The sequence below is a fragment of the Canis lupus genome, chromosome 19, assembly GCF_048164855.1.
Source record: "Canis lupus baileyi chromosome 19, mCanLup2.hap1, whole genome shotgun sequence".
Classification (NCBI taxonomy): Eukaryota; Metazoa; Chordata; class Mammalia; order Carnivora; family Canidae; genus Canis; species Canis lupus.
The window spans coordinates 22,282,292-22,304,287 of record NC_132856.1 but is presented as its reverse complement, the minus strand read 5'-3'; the positions used below and the strand labels follow the sequence as shown (position 1 = coordinate 22,304,287).

Genomic DNA, 21,996 nt, shown 5'->3' with positions numbered 1-21,996 from the left:
AAATTGTCTTCCTCCTCTATATTAATCTCATGAATTGTGCGTTTACTCTATTTCTCTTTTATTATTTGATGATGGGTTTTTAGAGCTTGGGTTTTATGAGGACTTGCTGGAGGAAGGTCTTCAGTAGGAAGCTGACTACAGGTCTGGATATGTGTCATTACATCTTTCCCAATGACTTAACCACTAGATGAAGCCATACAGGGTAGAGGTGGGCTTGTCAGGCTCACCATGATGCAAAGCTGGAAGGTTCCCTGATACCACTGATGAACAAATCCAGATCCTCATCAGAAGGGAGATTTAAAGCTACAGTAGATGGGACTTTATTTATAGAGAAAAACTGTGCACCTCTCTTCAATAAACTCTACTATTCATGTAAAATTCAGGGACAGCTGGTATTTGTTGCATTTTGGGGGCTATCCAGAATCCATTCTTAGTTCAATTTCTTTTTGGGGAATCACCACCCTCTCTCACTGTTCCAAGCAGGGTGGGAATCCTCAAAGTCCCCTGCCCTCTCATAGCCATCAGGTAGCTACATGATGCCAACTAGGCCCATCGGATTTGTTTAGGCAGACTGATGTGAAGACAGAGAAACACGCAGGGAGCACTGGTTTCAGCAGTGACAGTGGTGAGCTGGTCAAGTCATTCCAGCTCCCTGGATGCTGGAATTGTCCTAGCCTTCCTCAAATTTCAGTTCATTCTGAAAGCTGGCTATTCCTCCAATAAACTCTTTTAGGTTGGCCAGAGGTAATCTCTGTTGCTTGCAACCAAAGAATCAACCAGTATGATGGGAAGAGCCCTGCTTGACACTGGCTCACAGGAAGAGAGTGAGCTCACAAAAGCCATGCTCATTATAATTCACCATATGTGATACTGTGCTCCTAGGTTCTATCTGGCTGCTCCTAAATTCAACATCAAATTCCAGCCAACAGTCATTAAAGTCATTAAAGACCAGTATCCAAATCTGCAAACCAGGAAACTTCTTTCCTATTTTTTGCAGCCCAGTGTTACAGATAACGAAAAACTTATAGAATGGGCACAAAGAGGAGGTGAGTGACAGAGGAAGTTTGCAGGATGTGGAAAAATGAATACTATTTTGTTGAAGGCCTGATGGAAAAAATGAAGAAATGGAGAAATCTAGCCCCATGAGCATTTCCTGAAGGGATGTAGATTTTTAACCTGGATGTCTGGGAACCGTAGCAACCATTAGGACATATTCCTTAGGTACCATGGTGACAATCACAAGGACTTCACAATCAGGCAGCCCTGAGTGAACATGTCGGTCCTTCCTTTTAGCAGCTGACTTGGAGTAAGTTTTATCATCTTTCTGCACTTCAGTTTTCTCATCTGTAAAATGGATAGTAATCACACCTATAACTCATAAGCTAGTTGGCAGGAGCAAATGTGATAATAAACAGGCAAGAGCTAGCTGTCCTGACGCACAGCAGGCCCTCAACAAAATGGTATTATTACTATGCTTCATAACATCCGTGGAGCACCTATCTACCTAGTATGCTCTGGGGCATACAAAAATCAGTTACCTAGGTTCTTACCTTTAGGCAAGAGTGCAGCTTTCAAATCTGAACAGAGCACACTAAAATACAGAGCAGACCTGAACAAAGGTTATAATGAAATACAAACATACACTTGTGGGAGTCCAGACAAAGGAGTGAGTCACACAGGCTGGGTTAAGTTGAAAGGCTCCATAGAGGTGATATCCAAGCCAAGCCTTGAAGGATGAGTAGGACGTTAATAGGTAAGGGAGGAAGGGAAAAAAAAAAAAAAAAAAAAGAGGAAGGTTGGCATCCAAACTTGAAGGCAGCAATAACATGAGCTGCACAAGTTCAAGGGTAGGGCAAAAACAAAGAGTAGAATAAGCAGTCTGATGCAACCTCCACCAAGCCAGGCACCAAGTTGGAATCTGTCATTCTTGTGACCATCTTTAACTTCTAGAGGAGGGCCAGGCCCACAAGAGACACCCGGTTATTCTGTGGAAGGCTGGGCTAGAAGAACAAAAGGCAGACAACATGAGGCTAGGGTAGAAAGAGCCTTGAAGGCCATGCTAAGGAGCCAAGTGTTCCCAATTCTACAGTTGGGATGGCAATGATAAGAACAGAAAATAGAAGGGAGACTTCAGAGGTGAAATAAACAGGGCTTGGCGCTTCGAAGGATGGGGAGGGGTTATGAAGAAGACAGGAAAGCTTTAAGTAGGCTTTAAGGGTGGGAACTAATTTTTTTTTAACCAAAATGTTTCTGTGTCCAGAACTATCAATCATACTATCCACAAAGTGGATTATGACCACAGGGAGAACTTTCTGTCCACAGACCTGGGAATGGAATGAGCTGCCTATGAGGGAGTGAGCATTTCTTTCAAAGCCTTCCATCAGAAGCAAAAAGATCCCAGGTTTCAAGCCAAACACACTGCATGACCTTATAGAGGTGACTTCATCACCTCTTTGTGTCTTAATTTTACTACCTATAAAATGGAGTCAATAGCAGTATATCTCCATAAGGTCGTTAGAAGACTAAAAGAAGATCTACACAAAGGATTCAAATGCCTCCCGGCACCTACTAAATGCTCCATAAATGTCACTGGCTATTATTCCTATTGTTTTTCTCTTATCTACTAAGGATGGTGAAGACTGAGTCCCGGGGTCCAGATGACTGAGATCCCAGGTTTATGATGCTTACATTGGAAGAAAAGTGAGCCCCATGGCATCAGGTATGGGGCTGACTACAGTCAGCTGCAAATTTCCTTTTTTTTTTTTTTTAGCTGTGAATTTCCTACAGAAAAACTAGGAGGTTTGTAGGTGAAGGATGTTAAGAAGAAAAACTAACAGAGGTTTGAGATGCAACAAAAATGTCTACAAATTAATAAAAGGTCTATTCAAGATGGCGTCAATCACTGCGAACTACACATTAACCAACAGATGCCACTTGGGGAGTGCTTCCCTGTGTGGACGCAGCCAGTGAGTTATGTCCACATCCCTCAGGAAAAGGGAGCCCAGATCACCTCAGAGGTAAGCAACTTTTTGGGGGGTGGGCGTGGGCAATAAGGACAATAAGACCAGATGCCAGGGGAGGTGAAGGACAAGGTGAGGAAGGGGCAGCAGGGAATGAGGGCCATTTGCAAAGATTTAGGGAAAAGGGAAGGGAGGCAGAGAAGGAATGGGCACACCATGCTTTCTGTTATTGTTGCTGTTTTAAACAGAGGACCTTTTTGGTCATGTTTCATCAAGGAATTTCTGCAATGGTTCATTTTTGCCACTACTCTACATGTTTGTGTTTTACACTTTTGGTTGAATCTGGTGAGCATTTGCACGTTCTTAAGAACCGTATGCAATGTTAACTCATTTATTTAGACTAATTTTTTAACCCACAATTTGGTTGTCTTCATAAGACTGAAATTCCAAGGACGGTTTAAAAGCACAAATGCAAGGCAAACATAATGAAAAGATGACACGAGGTTTGGCTGTGACCTGCATGTGTGGTTACAAAGGATGAAAAAAAATTACTGAAAATCAAAATGTACAATTCAGTCAATATCCTTTATCTCCATGTTGGAAATATAAGCCAGAGGGTGCCTTAACATAGGCACCTGACACCAAGTAGCTTCTTTGGGTCACACTAAATTTAAAATGAAATCTGTCTGTCTCAGCGCAAGCGTGAATCATAGAGAAGGAGTGAAGTGGGCAAGTATGGCATTGTTCCCATTTTCAGGTGGCCAGAGGTAGTAAAGGACTCTTGAAGAGGATCCAGTGCAAGAAGCTTCCACCTTCCTATTTATTAAACAACAGAAGGGGTTCAGAAGGTAGGGGCAAAACATACATCAGATTTTAGGTACATCAACTCTCAGGCCCATGAGCTTCCCACCATATGCCACCTGCCTTGCTCCTAAGCACAAATTGCTAATAAAGTTTGGAATATATTAAACCATTAATTGCATTTCCTTCTTTCAGGTGTTGTCTTAAGCGAACTAGGAGTTCCCTAGGCACATTCAGGTGAAACAGAGAGAGCCCCTGGTAATACAGTTTAAGATAAGAAAGAAGGTAGAAGTGTATACAACCTATCATTTATACCTTTTACAGGAGTATAGGTCCATTGCAAAGCTGCCCTTGTAGTCAAAGTAACTACCTTAAAGCACATTAAGTTGTAGACTGTATTCCACATTTAAGAAGTCTATATAAATAATGCCACCTCTTATAACTTATCAGTAAGCTCTCAACACAATATAAAAACACATTATTTTTAAAATCTTAGTTTTCTTTAAACTTAAGTTTCCAGTTCTGCAATCTGAAAATAAGACCAATTCTTGTACTTTCGCATACTTACGTAGGAAAACATAAAACTGAGCAGAATGGGAAAGCCCAGAGAAAAAGACTCTTATTTCTGAAAAAGCTAGATCCAAGTGTTCTAACAACTTACATTTGTTAAAATCCAATGTAATGCTATGATTAACAAGATATTTTTTCCCCTTAGTTACCCACATCTACATCTCCACAATAAAAGCAGCACAGAATAGCGAGCCAGGTTATCAAGCTCTGTAGACTAAAGCGGTGTTGCTAGGAGGTAGTCTCGGATGACTGTAAAAATACTCACAGACTTCAAAATGACTTTATCTCCTGCTCAGGCAAGGGACACCAATGTTAACACCAAGGGGACTTAGGCAGAAGATTTTCCATCATGAACTACCTTAATTTGGATCATCCCAAATTCAAAACAAAGCCCAATAGCACAGCATGTAGATTATTCATCATTTCTCGATGAGAAGGCACATCAGTTATCTGGAAATATACTTGTGGAACTGCCCTCTATATAAGTCCTGATTATTAAGCACCACCCATTAATTCATTCTTCTGTTTAGTTCACTCAATAAATATTTGCCAAATCCCTACTACACACCAGACACTGAATTCTACGACTACAAAAGAGATATGAACCCAGCCTGCACCACGAGTATCAAAGTTTTAGGGCGGGGGAGAGAGGGTCAGTATATGACCAACACACCCAGAAATAAATAAGCAATATAATTTTTATACTCGTGGTTTACTTCTAACATCAAATTTATGTAGAAAAGAAAGAGGCTGCCCTTTAAAAGAAAAAAAAAAGTCAGCGGATCAAAAGCATCATTAATCACTGTCTCTTTTAAATTAAAAGGTTCGCAAAAAGGTGGGCATGGAACCAACGTGGGAAACAAATCACTCCCCTTGCTGAGTGAGGGTCAGAGTCTAAATGGGAGAGTCCTCGGTATTTACCCAGCTCATCTCCTGCGTAATGGATTTGGAGAAGAGATTTCCGCTGGGGCCCTGCTAATTCGAGGCTTGGCTTTTGCTTTTTGAAAATGACACTTAGGTGGTTACTCTAGTATTGTGACTGGTTTTAGAAATAAACCTTCCAAGGTTTCTCTCAGTAAGGTTCTCGCTTTTGTGATGTGACCTAATAAATCTTGAGCCACTGCAAAGGTGCTCTGTTAATGAGCCACAGGCCTGATTCTTTGGGTGGCCTCAGGACTCCATCCGCAGAACGGCCAGCCCTTGTAAAGCAAATGTAAAGCATGTTCAAAGCACCGGAGAAAGGGCCTCTCACACAGTGGCTGGAAGAGTTACGGAAATCCCCAAAAGAATCAGGACTATCCCAGCAAGGAGCTCTGAGGGTCAGTGTTCCCTGACCCTCTCCTCTTCACACCAGCGATGGTTAGAGCAGGTCAGGGAACAGGGACATAAAGCAAGGAGTTTTCTGCCATGTACACAGCACAGAAGGAACTCAGCCTTTGACAGAGCCAGACTTCCCGTCCATTCGTGGAATGCCAGCCCAGAGGGATTTAAATATGTTTAAAACCTAAAATAAAACAACAAAACATAGTCTATGCAATCCCATGAAAGCTGGGAATTTCAATAGCTGCTGGGAGGGTGTAACCATAGTTAGGAAACTGGGATTTTATTGTTCTATTGTTTATCACAAACTTTGCTGTCCAATTAGGCTGTGTGGCCTGTTCTTAAAAGCTCACAATCCTCTGGACTGCCTATGGCTACGGAGAACCACCCCCTCCACCCCCACTAATCCTCCCTCACATTTTTATTAGTTGGGAAGCTTACATTCACTTCTCCTCCATTTTTTTTTCTCCTGCGTTTTTTTTTTTTTTTTTTTAATATATATAAATACAGCTCTGATGGAAAGAGCAAGGGATAAAAACATAATCTGTACATTTACAGTAGCGATAACAGTGGCACACACTACTCACTGAGCATTTACCACATGCTGGCACAGGGCTAAAGGCTTCCTCCACCTTCTCAAACTGACCCCTCTCAATTCCAGAGTAGGTACTATTCTTGTTCCCCATTTTAAAGTCAAGACAGGGGGATCCCTGGGTGGCTCAGCAGTTTGGTGCCTGCCTTCGGCCTGGGGCATGATCTTGGGGTCCCAGGATCGAGTCCCACGCCGGGCTCTGTGCATGGAGCCTGTTCCTCCCTCTGCCTGTGCCTCTGTCTGTCCCTCATGAATAAATAAATAAAATCTTAAAAAAAAAAAAAAAAAAGTCAAGACAACTGAAGCCAAAGTCATAGGGACTATAGTAGAAGAGTTGATATCTGAACATACCCAATGGATGCTTAAGCAGTGCTTCTGATGCTTAATAGATAACATAACTCACCATGAACACCAAGTAGTTGGAGAGGAAGGGAAGTACAGTTGGGGGATGGGGGGGATGGAAGACAGTTTCAAACCTTCAGCACAGTAGACTCTGCTAGTTGTTTATGTAATCTCTAGGTACCCTCCTCAACTCCAGAGTCCCAATTTTGTTTGGGCCCCAGTGTGCTCAATTTAACATATTTGCAATTTCACACTCTCTTGTCCCTGAGATTAGCCCTAAAACACAGTCCTGGCCAATGAGCTAGACACCCCTGAAGGTAGAGCATTCCTTCTAAAGTGGGAAGGCAAATCCAGGAAGATACATTCCATTTTACCAAGAAGCAAAATCTGAAGAGAAGCCACTTCTTTGTCCTCTGCTCTTTCACCTCCTTCCTGAGCCTAGAAACACACTTTTGATATTTCAAGGTACAGGGGGCCATTGTGTGACCATGAGAACAAAAGTCAAATGGTAAAGATGGTAGACTGACAAACAGTTAAGGAGCTCAGTCTTGGAGGACTGCCTTGACCAGGGGCATTAGCCCTGGAAGGCCTACTCCTAGACTTCTGATTTGGTCAAACAGAATTACCCTGCATCCCCATTTGATTAAAGCAGATGATGCAAACTGTGATCCCCAGGCCAAACTTGGAGGCTATGTGTATAAAGTTTTATTGCAACATAGCCGTGCCTATTGATTTAAGCATTGTTTATGTCTGCTCTCACGCTACCAGAGCAGAGTTGGGTCCTTATGATAGAGACTGTACAGCCTGCAAAAGCCCAAAAGGTTCTTTTCAACCTCTGCACTAAGTCGCTGTAGTCAGGTTTCTGCTCAGCACACCCAAATGCAATCCTAACTGAAACACAGCCAGTCACAGAAAATTCCCAGTAAGTGAAAAATAAAAATGTTTGCTCTACCTACTCAATCAATCTTCAATACATATGTCTATCAAGTCCTACTATGTCCCAGATCCTTTGTGATATGCTAGATCTAAAGACATGAATATGTTTCTGACCCTTCAACAACCAGTAATCTTTGTAGACCGCCATATGCTTAAAGATGAGGTTCAGAAAAAAATCTCCTGTAACTTTAAGTGCTAGGGAAAAATATAGGCATGCTAATATAAACAATCAGGGAGCCTAACCTAATCGAAAAGAGAAAAATCATCTCTGAAAAAGTGATAGTTACCGGTTTCTACATAAACCTGCCCTATCTACCCAGCTGCTGGCCATCCATAAGCTACTCCTTGGTGGAAACTTAGTTCATTTTCAAAGCTCCATTGCACAACTGTTTAATAATCAGCTTGAACACACTCAAAGAAAACTCAGACTTTGGAAGCTATTTGTCTAAAACAATCTCATTCAGTTACTTTAACTCTTCTATGTGATTATGAATGCTACCTCCAAACAATGTTTTGAGGGGGAAAACACATATGGGTATCTATACCCAGAGGATAATCTAATCCTCAAGGTAATTTCTGCATTGGTCTCCCCAAGATCAAGTCACTTGTGCCTACCACCTTATCATGGACACCAAAGAGTCCTGGAGACCTGCCCTGGAGTGACTTCTAGAGAGAAGAGGACATTGTACTGACAGGAAAGCTAAACAAAAGTGATGTTTTCCATGACACATCAACTCAAAAACCCAAGGAGCATTGATGGTAAACTGCCAACAAATAAAATCTGTATAAAATTTGAAATTCCAGAATGTAGACAAATGAGGATAAGAAATGTAAGATCCATAAAATCTTGACATCAGGAACAGAAAGCCATGAATGGCCTTTTAGGGAAATTAGTTCAATCCTTAAGTCCCAGCACATTTGAAAACTTTGCCATTTAGAAGGGATCCGACTGGATTCTCGAACTGCTTTCTCACCTGTCCCTGATTTTCCACTAGTTTGCTGAACACAGTCTTTGAGGGGCAAGGAGCTCTTTGCTGTTCTCACCATGAGCCTTCTACTCTAGATTTCCAAGCACAAAAGTGTCCATTTAATAGCTATCCCACCGTAATATAGCTGGATATAGAGGACTATGCAACTGATAATAGATCTTTACTAGGTACATTGAACAATACGAAAAGTAATCGTAACATCTGAGCGCTCACTATGTACCAAGCTCTGCTCTATTGCTTCTATATGTATTACTGCATGTATTTTTTGGAGCAACTTCTTTAAACTTAGTACAATTTCCCCTACTTTACAGCTGAGGAAAGAGAGGCTCAGAGAGCTGTGGGCAAGATCACACAGCAAGCAGGCTAGTGAGCTGGGATGCAACATCCAGCTGACCTGATTCTAGATAGAGACTGCCCTCCTCACCACCTACACATTAGAAGCTCCCTCCCTCAGCTTCAGGGCAAGATTGTCTCTACTCTGTGACGTACCAGCTCTAACTCCAGGAACCATGGAAGTTGCGAGCAAGGACACAGAGAATAAGAAAACAAAAATTCCGACTCCTTTTCTCTCTCAAGAAGTTGCTGAAGTACTTATCTCTGTTTTCACAACCACCACCACCATAATCTGGCCCAAAGCAATACCATCAGCCCAATGTACTGAGAACTGTGTCAGCACTGTTCTATATACCTGCCACGAATGCCCCAGTGAGAAATCGGTTGGGAGACAAAGCACAGGGTACATGAAAGAAAAAGGAGGGGATCATTTTGTCTCCCTGTTATCAAAGAAGACACAAGAACTGAACACAAGAATGACTCTGAGTTCCAGAAATCTTTTGGTAGTAAGCCCTAAGGCAAATCCACGACCAGATGGACAGTACCAGGTGCTAACAGTCACTCAACCATTAGCTCATGTCCAGCCCCTAGCAGCCAAGTAGAAGGTTTTGCCCCAGGAAGAAACAGTCCCATGTGAGCAGATATCTAAACAACTAGGTGACTGGACAAATATGTATCTGTCTATGTCTGTCTGTCTCTCTCTCAAGGAGGCATAGAAGAGAAAATGAGGAACACTTCAGAAAAGGAGCAGACTCAGGTTCCCTCGGCTGGCTACCATTGCAGTAACCCAGGAGCTTGTTAGTGACTCAATGACGTTTTCCAGTGGCATACACGAGCACATGAACAGCTGGACCAACTCCAAAAGAAGGCACAGAGTATGAAGGAGACTGAGAACAAAGTGACAAACACATGAAGATAAACCTCATCTGAATCACGGGGGGAGGGGAGCGGGGGGGAGAGTGAAGGTCGCGTTTCGGCCATCGAAAGGTAGGAGCTCATTTCACAGCTCAGGGGACAGATGAGAGCGCCCAAAGCTGAGACCCAGGCTCCAGAGTGTAAGAAGTTATGTAGTTGGAATGACCTGGGGAACCATCTGAACCAACGAGGCACAAAGCGGGGGACAGCGCTGGCTCTGAAGCCCACCGAGTGGTGGGTTCAATTCTTAGAACAGGGAGGAATTCATTAAGGTGGTAAGGATAGATGCAGAGCCCGAAGAATAAGCAAGGGAGGCAGAAAGAAAGTTTAAGGTGCCTAGAAATGTGCAATCATTGGGGGAAGCTAAGAAAGTCACCAAGGCCATGACTTCACATCCACAAAGCATCACAAATTGGGACTTTCTATGCTCTCCCTAAATCAGATTTAACCTCTGGGCACAGACATATGGTGACAGGACTGCATGTAATTTTTCATCTTAGAACTTTAACCTTTAGCTCTGTTAATGGATCACATCACCTAAACACATCACAAGTAGTATTTTGGATAAATCATGGAAGTCTCACTGTTACAGTGCATTATGTGCGTGGGGGAAGGGGGACATTAATGTATTTAAAGTAAATGTTGAAAAGATGCTACAACAAATTTCCTTACTCTGTTTTCTGTTTATATTACACATTAGAACATTATGAGCCCTGAAGTAATATTAAAAGCAGCTCAGGTCTCTCTTGGCTTCTGAGAGCCCTTCCCCTTTTATAAATGTACACGAGAAAGACAATATTGGGAAAGTTTATAGAAGTTACAGTAGGTGCACGTGGAAGAGAATCCCAAAGGAATATCAAACGGACAAGACCAACATCTATATGCTCTCAAAGCAAGGTCAGGGAAAGAGAGAAGAGGTGTGCCAAGAGGGCCAAGAGGTGGCAGACTGAGCACCAATCTGCCATGTAAATGGAAATGTCAGACGGGTGGGTGGAATTCATTTTGCTGATGTGAACCCCCGAAAATAACTGCTGTTGCAGAAGGAAGGATAAAGTTGTGGAGCTGAAAGCAGAAACTGAGCTACAATTTGCAAGAGACAACGTAAGGGTGGAGAATGCACCTGTGTAAGACCAAACACATTGCATCAGGCAAATATTACCCCTCCTGGTAGGGAGAGCTAACAGACTGCTTGAAAAAGGCTTGCCAGCTAATTTTTTTTTTTTAAGATTTTTTATTTATGTATCCATGACAGACACGGAGAGATGCAGAGAGAGAGGCAGAGACACAGGCAGAGGGAGAAGCAGGCTCCACACATGGAGCCTGATGTGGGACTCGGTCGTGGGACTCCAAGATCGTGCCCTGGGCTGAAGGCGGCACTAAACCACTGAGCCACCCGGGCTGCCCAAGTTAATAATTTTGAAGTGATTTCAGCTTCAAAATCGCCATCAGTTAGATGAAGGAGGCAGAAAATAACCGTACAAGTCAGATATGGTCGTATCACAAGGATGAGACTAAGTCTCCCAAGGTGTTTGAGAAGTGACAGATGTGATTTCCGAGATTCCCGGGGGCAGGAAAGCCCCAGAGGACCGGGGAATGGTGGAGAGGGTAACGAAGCACCCCTCACAAAATGAGGAGCAGAGGAATTAAAGCAGATCTTCCTCCCTTCCCCACGGGGGGAGATACCGAGAGGAAGCAATCTTTCTGCCACCCGTGTGAGAAGCGCAAGTTACGCGGCAACTACTAACATGGGCCTTCTGGAGACACGGCGTCCGGCCCCTCCGACCGAGTGACAAGTCAGGTAGATAAAGGGAAAATAAGAGATGTAATCTTGTAGACTCCTGTTAGTCTCCTGATTCTGTCCCTTGTGACATCTCGTCAGCGGGCAACGAAGATGCGAGGAGGCAGGCCACGCCCACTGGGCAGCAATCGCTGGTGTGCTGTCAACCTGGGGCCGCCTAACAAGTGATGTTCCACAGGTGTCCACCTTCCCACCAGGATTATTTAATATCTCTATCAATGAGAACCAGTAGAGCTTCCTGTGCCCAGCGGACCAGGCTGCAATCAAATCCCAGGGTCTCCCTATCACCGCTCTGTATCACTACTTCTCTTATTACCCGAGATGCAGCACCATGCTTCATCTCTGCAGAGTGAAGACAAGCATCTGGAAAGGCACCTGAGTCCAGAGAGACGAGAAGTCACTCTGCAGTGGTACTATCCATGCAGACCCCGCCCGAGCGCACAGCGACTTCGAATGGCTTTTGGTTTTCGCTCAGTGGCACATGACTGTGCACATACATCTCCAGGAAGGTGGACACAGAATAGACCCGGGGGGCCTCAAACTCAGAGTGGGCTCCAGGGAGGCCACCCAGCCCGCAGGCCTTCCCCTGCAGAAATCCTCTCCAAAATGCTAGCTTTTCGAGATCCAGCTGGGCATGTAATCCTGTAGACTGTGATTTCTGAAGCAGCAGCTGACCCCAAACGAAAAGTGCCAGGAAACAAACACCACCCTGCAAAGGCTCTAGGAAAACCATGATAAGATCACTTAATTACACAGAATAAAAGGAACCACAAAACTAAACTTAATGTGCATTCATGAAGACCTACACTAAAAATAAGATTCCATACAAAAAGGGTTTTTTAAAATGTGAGGTCTGAGAATGTGGCCATATTGTTCCATCCTGAGGAACCGGGTTGATTCCCTTTTATTACTAGACTCCCCCTGCTTTTAAGCCCCTCGCTATAAACATTTACAAATTTCAACACAGCGTTAGTACTAAACAATATTCATTAAGAATCCCGCCAAAGTGCAACATGTAAGTAAATCAAAGCTTTGATGCTCTATTTTGCAAATTTCATGGGCCACTAGGGATAATTAAAAGGGCAATTATATAAAGTTGGTGCAGTTTTGAGAAACAAATGACATTTTCTGCTTTAAAGCACTTGATAATTTGATATTTTGCTATTAGGGCCATCATGTGTACTTTTATAGACAGGCAGCCAAATAAACAATAAATGTTCCTTAACAGCCTCTAATGATTGTTTTTGCCCACTGATATCACTCACCATTCCAGTCCATAAATCATATTGCTACAAGATTAAGGTAAAGATAATGAAAAAGTAGTAGAAGCCATTAAGCTAGAGGAGGAAAAAAATAAGGCTAAACACGTTGATTTCTTCTGTGCTTTTTTGCAAAGACTTCCAGCAAAGTCTGAGCTGCAGAGGGCTGGAGTGGGGCTCAGTTTGTCCCTGTGTTTAACCACCGTTCTGAAGCCAGCAAAGTACATTACAGCTCATGAAAAATACAGCGAAGAAACTGCTAGTGGCAGAAGCATTTAACTTCCTTGTTAGCAGCCTCCCCCAAGTGGCACTTTTTCACCGGCAAGTTGTTTATTATGTTCCGTGCCAGGCAAAACTGATTAAATGGGGCTCTTAAGAATCAAAGCGTTATAAATTCATGGAAATACAGCAAGCAATAAATTCCATGGAATTAAAAGCTTACTAGTGCTATTAGCATTTCAGGGTGTTTGAATTGTTAATACTGATGTGCAAAAATGATGTGCCTCTAAGACAAGGCAGACCGAGGCAATACAGCCGAACAGCTCTGAAATTTTTTTTTTTTTTTTTTTTTTTTTTTTTTATCAAAGTGGCACTGGGACTTGGCAGTTGTTATAGCCACAGGAATGGAGGAGGAGAGTAATTATCTCCAAAATTCTCATCTGCCCTGAGAAGTCAATCCCACCACAGAAGACACAAGGCACCAAATAAGGTTTACGCACAGGAGGAAAACAAGCGTAAAAATATTATGCAAAGGATTTATGCTTTCAATGAATGGAAATTTCATCTTAACAACTAAGAGGGATGAGAATTTTACCTTGTAACCTGGTCTTAGGGGGGCCCAATGTGTTGTAACTGGGTCGATCTTGGTTTTCCCATAGAGCACACAATCCCAGATCAGGCCCCCCAAAAAGTTATCAAGTGGGGCTAAGTGCATTGGTGAAATAGCCAGTAAATTTCCGTGGATTGTCATGTTTCATTTTCAACTCTTTCTGGGGGTTTATAAAGTGTAATTCTAAAGTGACAAGGGGTAAGAAAAAAATCAATTATTATGCCATTAGGCAAGTGATACCCTCCCAAGTGCAAGACATGAAGTAGTAATTCTATTGCACCCATCTATTTAAAGAATACTTTGTTCCAACAGAAATGCATCTCAGGATCTTTGCTAGGCAGATACAAATGCAAGAGAGAGAAAGAAAAAATATTAATGAGTGCTCCATAAAGACTTAAATTTTCTTTAAAAAAAAAAGAATGAGAATATATTTCACTTTTTTTTAAAGAAAGAAATACTGTCAACCAATATAGTGTGATCACTTGAAAACACGATTTAAGAGAAAATGTACTTGAGAATTACCAAAATTCAGGAAGAAAAGTAATCCAAAGGGATCAGTCTAGACAAATAGCCAAAATATCTATTCATCCATTCCAGAGTTGGCCAAAAAAAAAAGTACTATTTTCTAACATATCAAGAAAACTTAATTCCTTTGATAAAAGAATCAGATGCGTAATAGAATCTACTGACGGATCACTGGTACATATGATTATCTCTGGGGCTATGTTCCACATGTGGATATAACATTTGTACTCACTGAAGCTGTCTGCTGCTTCCCCACAGAGAGACAGAGCCTGCTCATGTACCAAAAAATAAGAGAGGAGACAAAGAGGAAAAACCTTACAGATAGAAACTCATATTCATTAATATGCTTTCTCTGGGCTTAAGTCCAAAACCATGCATTGTTATAGGAACAACATTTTACAGGGCATCTGAATTGTTAGCACTGCTGTTCCAAATGCTCTACCATTAAGACAAGACCTACTATGTGTAGAACACCGGCAGGGGAGATTAATAACTATAAGACATTCTTGTATCAAGAAAGCTTAAGAGTTTCTCTGGGGAAATAATCAATTATAAAGCACCTATTATATATTCCAAATCAGGAATCAAAAGATTCTTAGAAGGCAGGTTTCTCTACCCATTGGGATTTTAGAGTGATTTTAAGATAAGGCATACACCCAAAAAATAACCCCTGAACAAGGCAATATTATATCTATCAACATTCTATACACACACAATACTGGGGTTTGTGTGTATGTATGTGTGCATGTGCACGTGTGTACATACACATACACACACACACACACACACACACACACACACAGTCTTCAATTCCCAGACAGTAAAGAGTAAAACCTTGATAAATACAACACTGGAGGAAATTTATGTAACAATGAAAATGAAAATGAAAAATAATATGTGTAATTTGCTCTGGACAGTATGCTCAGCATCATGAATAGGTCAGCTGAAATGTCCACACAGCCATGAGCAAAACCAATATGGTCCTTGCCCCCAGGGGTGTCACTATAAGTTAGGGGTGGGGCAAGTAACAGAAGGTGACCTTAAACTCAGTAAAGAAGACCTGGAAGCTTCCATGCTGTGTCCCACACTTACCCCCACCACCCTTCTCTAGTCTTCGCACACAGGTCTCTGGGGCCTGTTCTCTTCAATAAGAGAATCCCTCCGGCCTGCGCTGTCCTCCATTCTCGTTGACTGACAACCTTGCATGTCAGTGAGCTCCACCAAAATGTTTTGTCAAAGAAAAGACATCTATATCGTCAGCCTCTGATACCTAGTTGGGATGAAAAGCTCTGCCCTTTGTTAAAGGGGCACTTTGGTACTAGAGCTGAGAATCACTGGAGGGCACTTCTTACTGATACCCTTCGAAGGGTAACATCTTCCAGAACTGCTAAGGAAGAACTCTGTTCTATCTAATTTCCAGATGTGGAGACAACGGTCCTGCAGCCACAGTCTTCCTTGGTTTGCTGGATGCAGCTCCATCTGCAGTAAGGAAATCACTCTGCACCCAGAGGAGTCCCTCCTTCTCTTTAAATGAAAATGAGAATTAATGAGAGCCCTCACACCTACAGGAGGCAAGTCCCCTCCCTGTCAATCTCCTGTGTTGTACAATGAGCAGAGGTGGTCAGTTGCAGGAGGAGTCCTGGTCTTGTGGCCCCCATGGCCCACCTGAGAATGGCCTGATTCAGGTATATGAGAAGGATAAGAAAGGAGCCCCTTAGATGCAGGAATGGACCAAGTACTCAAGCTCAGATTTCAAGAACTACCTGCCACAAGGTGCTGGGAAGAGACAAGTCAGACAAACAAACAAACAATGATCTGCTTTCCACTCGCCTCTGTCCTACCTTCCAACACGTCTAGCCTATGTGAAGAAGCAGTGTCACCTGACCCTAATACCATTGTAACCAACTGTGAGTCCAACTTTAAATACATGCCCTCCCTCCTTCTTACCACCATAGCCATAAATCAAGCCGCTTTCCTCCCTAACCTCCTGTCTCTGTCAGGTTGAAGACTACTCTATTGTGTTTTCCAGTACAAAAGTTGGCTGATATTTTCATGCTGTACCTACCCCTCTTCAGTCTTCCTTGAATGCAGCCTTAGGCTGCTTCCATTATTTCAGTAGCTGGAACAAAGTTTCGATGACAAAGTGTGTCCTTGGAGCACAACCCCTCTGCTGATGGGGGGGACTACAGCATGATAATAGGGCACTAATTGTACAGCCGAGACAATGGGCCAAAAAAGGAGCGAGGAAGGGAGAGAAGTAAATAACAATACAAAGAAATAAATGCCTCTGCCAATAGTGCAAGGAGATGAAATGCACTTATATCCTGAGAACTGAGTGGATACGGTCAGTGGCTACCCAAGGAGAAGATGGTGCATGGGCCATTCTGAAGCCTCGATAAACAGAGCTTGATGAAAATTAAAATTGTCTGCTCATGCTCTTTGCATCATCAAATGCCTCTACCTTATTCCTCTGCATTGTCTGCATGAAGTCGATGTACAGCTCACAAAAGCCGTATCTCTGGTGTCATTTCTCTCCTGGTAGAGGAGAGTCCTCCCTAGAATTCCTGAGAATCTAGAATTTCACACTAAAACTGATTTCCATATTAGCTTCCACATCTTCTCTACCATGCCAGGAGCTCCCCAAGATCTACAGAAATGTTTTATTTATCTTGATGATTCCTAGAAAACCCAGAATATAGACATTTTGAGGCTTGTTGGATTTAATTGCTTTGTGAATGAGAAACAGAAGAAAGAAAGTGAGAAAGTGACAGAAAGAGAAAGAAGAAGAAAGTGACAGCTGGCCCTCCGGATCCCCCAAGAAGCATGTGACACAAGGCAAACCTGAGAACAAATGCTGGAAGGGGGCTGAACACAAAACGAGACCTTCCCTGCTGCCCTTGAAGCTGAGAAGTTGCAAGGATGGAACTGCTGGGGCTATTGACAACCCAGAAGAGAGTCCCACTAGAAATGGGGTCAGCACAGCATAAAATAGAGGGGAGAAAGGTAGAGACAGGGTCTTCAGGGCTTAGATGGGTCTAGCCAGGCTTAGACCTGACTGATTCAGTTACATAATCGATCAAATACAGTCTCTTTTTGTTTAAGTCCATATGGGTTGAATCTCAATGACATGCAACTAAAAAAATTGTTCTAGATGATATACAGAAAACCAAAGTAGATTAAATAAATTAGTATTATGCAGGAGGCAAACCCTACAGATTCCGGAGTGAGGATGATTGATCAGGGCTCAATCAACTGTTGGTTATCACTGGGTTTTGAGATTAATCAGCAATCTCACCTGATTTTCACATGTACTAAAAGCAAGGATTTAAAAGAGAGATCATCAAAATCCAGTTATCTGATCTTTTCCAGCAGGGCTTACGGCCCTTTAGGTAAAACACTTCACTCTTCAGCATCCCAGAACAGGTGTGCTCAAAGAGGCATTAAACTACAGACCCCTAACCACCAGTTTTCCCTTCCAAAGGTGGACCATTTGTCACCAGTGTCTTGTCTCTATCTTCCAAAAATATTCTACATATATGCGATCATACATGCTTTGTACATAGATGTGTAATTCTTTTTTCCCCCTTCAACTTAGAGCATAATGACTCACTTGGTCACTTAAGTCATCTGGGAGAGATTTCTGCGTCAGCACCTACGGGTCTCTACACTCTTCTTTAATTGCTGTGTAGCAGTGTGCCCTTGTGTGTCCCACTCCCACCCTAGGGATAAAGCATAATTTCACCATTTCCTTCTGGCAAACATTTAGGGAATTTTGTTGCTTTTGCCCCCACAAGTACTGCTACAAGTTAGATCCCTAATACACTGGCCTTTTTTTGGCTGAGTGACTATAAATCCTTAGAAACAAGAGTTGTTGTATTTTGCTGCTGCATTTGTGAAGAACTAAGAGTCAACAACCTTGCCAGCTGGGAACATAAATCCCCACTACCTTCTTACATACCCTGTACTTGGGCTTCCCTTTTACTGGCATCTTTCTGATAAGCTCAAATGACCAGGTGCCCTTGATGGACACTGGAAACAACACAAAGAGAGGCACAATTCTGGATTATCAGCTGATATCCACCATAGCTGATCCCAACAGCCTGGTCAAATATCCTCCCCCAACACCCTCTGTAAAATTAATACAATTCATAGTCCTATTAGAAAATCCTACATGTCTACATCCAATAGCACACCTGAGGCTTCTGGGTACGTCACACATCTTCGGAGTTAGTTACAAGTGGTATGGTAATCACACGCGCATTTTTCTGGAAGTTGGAATGGTTCCCCATTCTCTAACGTTTATCCCTTCTGCATGTTTTTCCTGTCCCTTCCCACCTTCAACATATCCTGGAGCATTCTTTCAGCCTGTTTCCCTCCCATCTAATTATTCTTTAATTTTAAATAATGTAATAACTTTGACATTTTCATTTATAGTTAAACCCTGCTAATTTGCACAAATGATGGGTAGACACAGCACAAATTAAAAAGCCTGAAAAATCAGCAAACACAAAAAAAGCCAATGATTAAAAAGAAATCAAACTGCGGCATTATGAATTACACATTTACTCGTATAAGCAAATTCCACAGGCTCGCAACCAAGTATGGACACTTGGCTGGTTTCGAATTTTCTCTTTTCTAAGCTACAGGGTTATTTCCTTTCCATGGTCTCTGAAACAAAGTATCACAGCACATGGTAAGACTAAGTCTTTCTCAGTAACTATGAGGTTTAAAAAGCTGTTTTATAAGCTCAGTTTTGCTGTGCTAAGAATTTCTGGGCTGTCTGGTTACAGGGAAGAAACGAATACATCATCATAGAGCACTAGGGCTTCTGTAACGGAATGCCATAGACAGGGCGGCTTACAAACAGAAATTCATTTCTCACAGTTCTGGAGGCTGAGAAGACCAAGATCAGGGAGCCAGTAGATTAGGTATCTGGTGAGGACCCACCTTCTGGCTCAGACATCATCATCTTATTCTGTGTCCTCACATGGCAGAAGCAGGTGCTTCTGCAGAATCCGGGGCCTGTTTTAAAGCACATTAGTCATATTCAAGAGGGCTCCACCCTCAGGACTCGGTACCCTCCCAGAGGCTCCACCTCCAAATACCATGACGCTGGGTGTTAGGATTCAACCTATGAACTTCAGGTGAACCTAAACATTGTCTGTAGCATATAAAAAGTGCCTGCATTCTAAAAAACCCAAAATGTGTCCAACCCAAACTCATTATCGTCCTATTCCACACCTGGGCTTTCCTATCATTCCGCTGACTCAGCTAATGTAACTTCCATCAAGAGATGTTCACATCAGCAATTGAGGCGTCAATTTGAACAACACCCTCTATCTTATCATTTCCTCAGTCCATCAGTGACAACTGCCTAATATTCACCCCTCAATCTCTCTTAAAGTTCTTTTCTTGCTGTCCATCATCAACATCATAGTCCAAATGAGTCTTCTCCAGCTTGGTCTTCTGCAAGAGCTGGCCAAGTTCACCTGTCTCACTGTGTCTTCCACCCCCTCCTTCACTTCCAATCTTTATGCAGCCACTTTGGCTCACTCACATGCAGACTCTGCACCAGAGCTGATGTGCCCAAATGGCAAGCATGCTCCCTAGCCTGTGTCTGGTTCCTTTTTTTCAGGGCAATCTAAACATTACCTCTTCACTGGCACCTCCCCTGATAATCCAACCATCTGAAGTGGCCACTCACCTCTGGAGCCACTCTGGAGCCACTCTGTTATGTATGAATTTAGCCTCCCTTCACAAGGTCAGAAGAGTAAGAATTTATCCTGTATAATGCAGTGCTCTATTCTCAGTGCCTTGGATTGCACGGATTGCCTCCAAGGCCGTCTACCAATTATTCCTCCCATTCTTGTATGCAGGAATCCACTGAGAGGTGGAATATTTTCCTCCTCCCCTTGAGTGCGGGCCAGGCATATGACACGCTCCGACAAATACAAAGTAGTGAGGTGGTACTGGGCTAGTCCTAGGCCTAGGCCTTAGGAAACTGGAAGTGCTGTCTTACACCCAAGCCTATCATGATGGAAAGGCCAAGGAGAGAACCAGGTCACGACGCCTGCTAAACCCTACCCTAATGGAAGAATCCTGCACCAATGATTATTGTTTTAACCATCTAAGTTTGTGAAGCAGCAATAAATAAGTGAAGCCGAAGTGGTCATTACTTATTGAGAATCAATGACTGCTCCCCCTTATTAGGGTTTCTGTGTCTACTGCCCACTGCCCCTGGCATTCCTAACACTACACAGAGTGATCCTCCCCAAATGCAAATTTGGTCTGCTTCTCCCTCCTCCAACCCTACACTATCCCTCACCATAAAAACAAACAAAAACAACTGGTTTGGAAGCACAGACCCAAATCTATGTACATTCTACCCACAACCTGCATCCTCCCCCTCATACTCATCCTGGCACCTTCTCCAGGAGTCCATGCTTCAACACAACATAATCCATCCCAGCACAGGGAACACACTGTTCCTCCTCTGTGGCTTCCACACTGCACATCCACCCTTCTCTCCTGCTCCAGATCTCATTCTAACCATCATTTCTCCTGGAAGCTTTTCCCTGACATCTCAGACCAGGGCAAAACCCTCAACTGCAGGCTCTGAAAAGGTCCCATGCACCTCCATTTCTTAGTCCTCATTAGATCAGCCTTTTTTCAGCTCCCAATGGTCTGCGAGCTGCCATGAGGTCTCAACCATGTCTTTTCTATTCACTAATATAACTCGGCAAAGAATACTGTGACTGGCTCATCAGAAAAGCTCAAATATTTGCAGGAGGAGTAAATAAATTGTTTGCTCACATGGACTGCCCACTTCACATCCTGACCACCCTACACACTGTAGATGGGACCCTGGACATTCTGGATGAATAACTGGTGTTGTCTTCCTCCACTTGGGGAAACTGGCAGTTCTGACCTAACAACAAAGTGTTTCTGAAGTTTAAATGAAATTACACATCGCAACACTTAGCCCAGTGCCTGATACAGAGCAAACATGCAATAATTAACCATCATTATGATCATTTATTGGTATTCTTTTTTCTCACTGTAAGAAAAGTCTCAAATTGTGAGTAGATTTTTTCTCTGATGTTCTATTGTCTTTTGTTGTTCCTTTTAGGAGTCCAGAAGCCCTGTACAAGATGCTAAAGTAAAGATGGCCCATTGCACCTCCTTGCCAACCCAGCCTGGCCTCCCAAAGAAAATACCCGTAGTGCCTCCATCACAATCCTTAAAGATGTGATCTCAGGAAGCAATATGATCAAACAAATTCCCTCAAAATAAAATAACAAATATCCAACCCTTCCTTCTTTTTTAAAAAATAACTCTTTTTTTTTTTTAAAGAGTCTATTTATTTATTCATGAGAGTCCTAGAGAGAGAGGCAGAAGGAGAAGCAGGCTCCCCTCAGGGAGTCTCATGAGGAACTCAATACTAGAACCACGGGATCAGGACCTGAGCCAAAGGCAGACACTCAACCGCTGAGCCCCCAGGCATCCCCCAACCCTTGCTTCTTAAGCCTATTGGAGACTTGGAGACATTTAATGAGGATCCTTGTTGTTCTCAATACATACATGAATTGGTACCATTTTTCTAGAAAATAGTTTGGAAATATATATAAAATTGTCCCTATGTATCAATATCTAGCTAGCAAGCTAGCTCCTATCTATGTAAATTTTAAAGATTTTATTTATTTATTCATGAGACAGAGTGAGAGAGAGAGGAAGAGGGGCAAAGACACAGGCAGAGGGAGAAGCAGGCTCCATGCAGGAAGTCTGATGCAGGACTTGATCCCGGGACTCCAGGATCACACTCTGGGC

General features: G+C 42.8%; 1 protein-coding gene and 1 long non-coding RNA gene across 8 annotated transcripts in view; one reads left to right on the top strand and one right to left on the bottom strand.

Moving 5' to 3' along the window:
* Positions 1–21,996, bottom strand: part of FOXP1 (forkhead box P1) — a 375,747-nt gene that overhangs the window by 284,349 nt on the left and 69,402 nt on the right. The gene's annotated exons all lie outside the window — the stretch shown is intronic.
* LOC140611290 (uncharacterized) lies at positions 1,224–21,478 on the top strand. Of its 3 annotated transcripts, none has more exons than XR_012012567.1 (3): positions 1,224–1,306; positions 2,771–3,017; positions 21,299–21,478. It is a non-coding gene; the product is annotated as an uncharacterized lncRNA (long non-coding RNA). The 3 variants fall into 3 exon arrangements; XR_012012569.1 differs by lacking the exon at positions 21,299–21,478 and adding an exon at positions 15,590–15,746; XR_012012568.1 differs by lacking the exon at positions 21,299–21,478 and adding an exon at positions 3,718–3,912.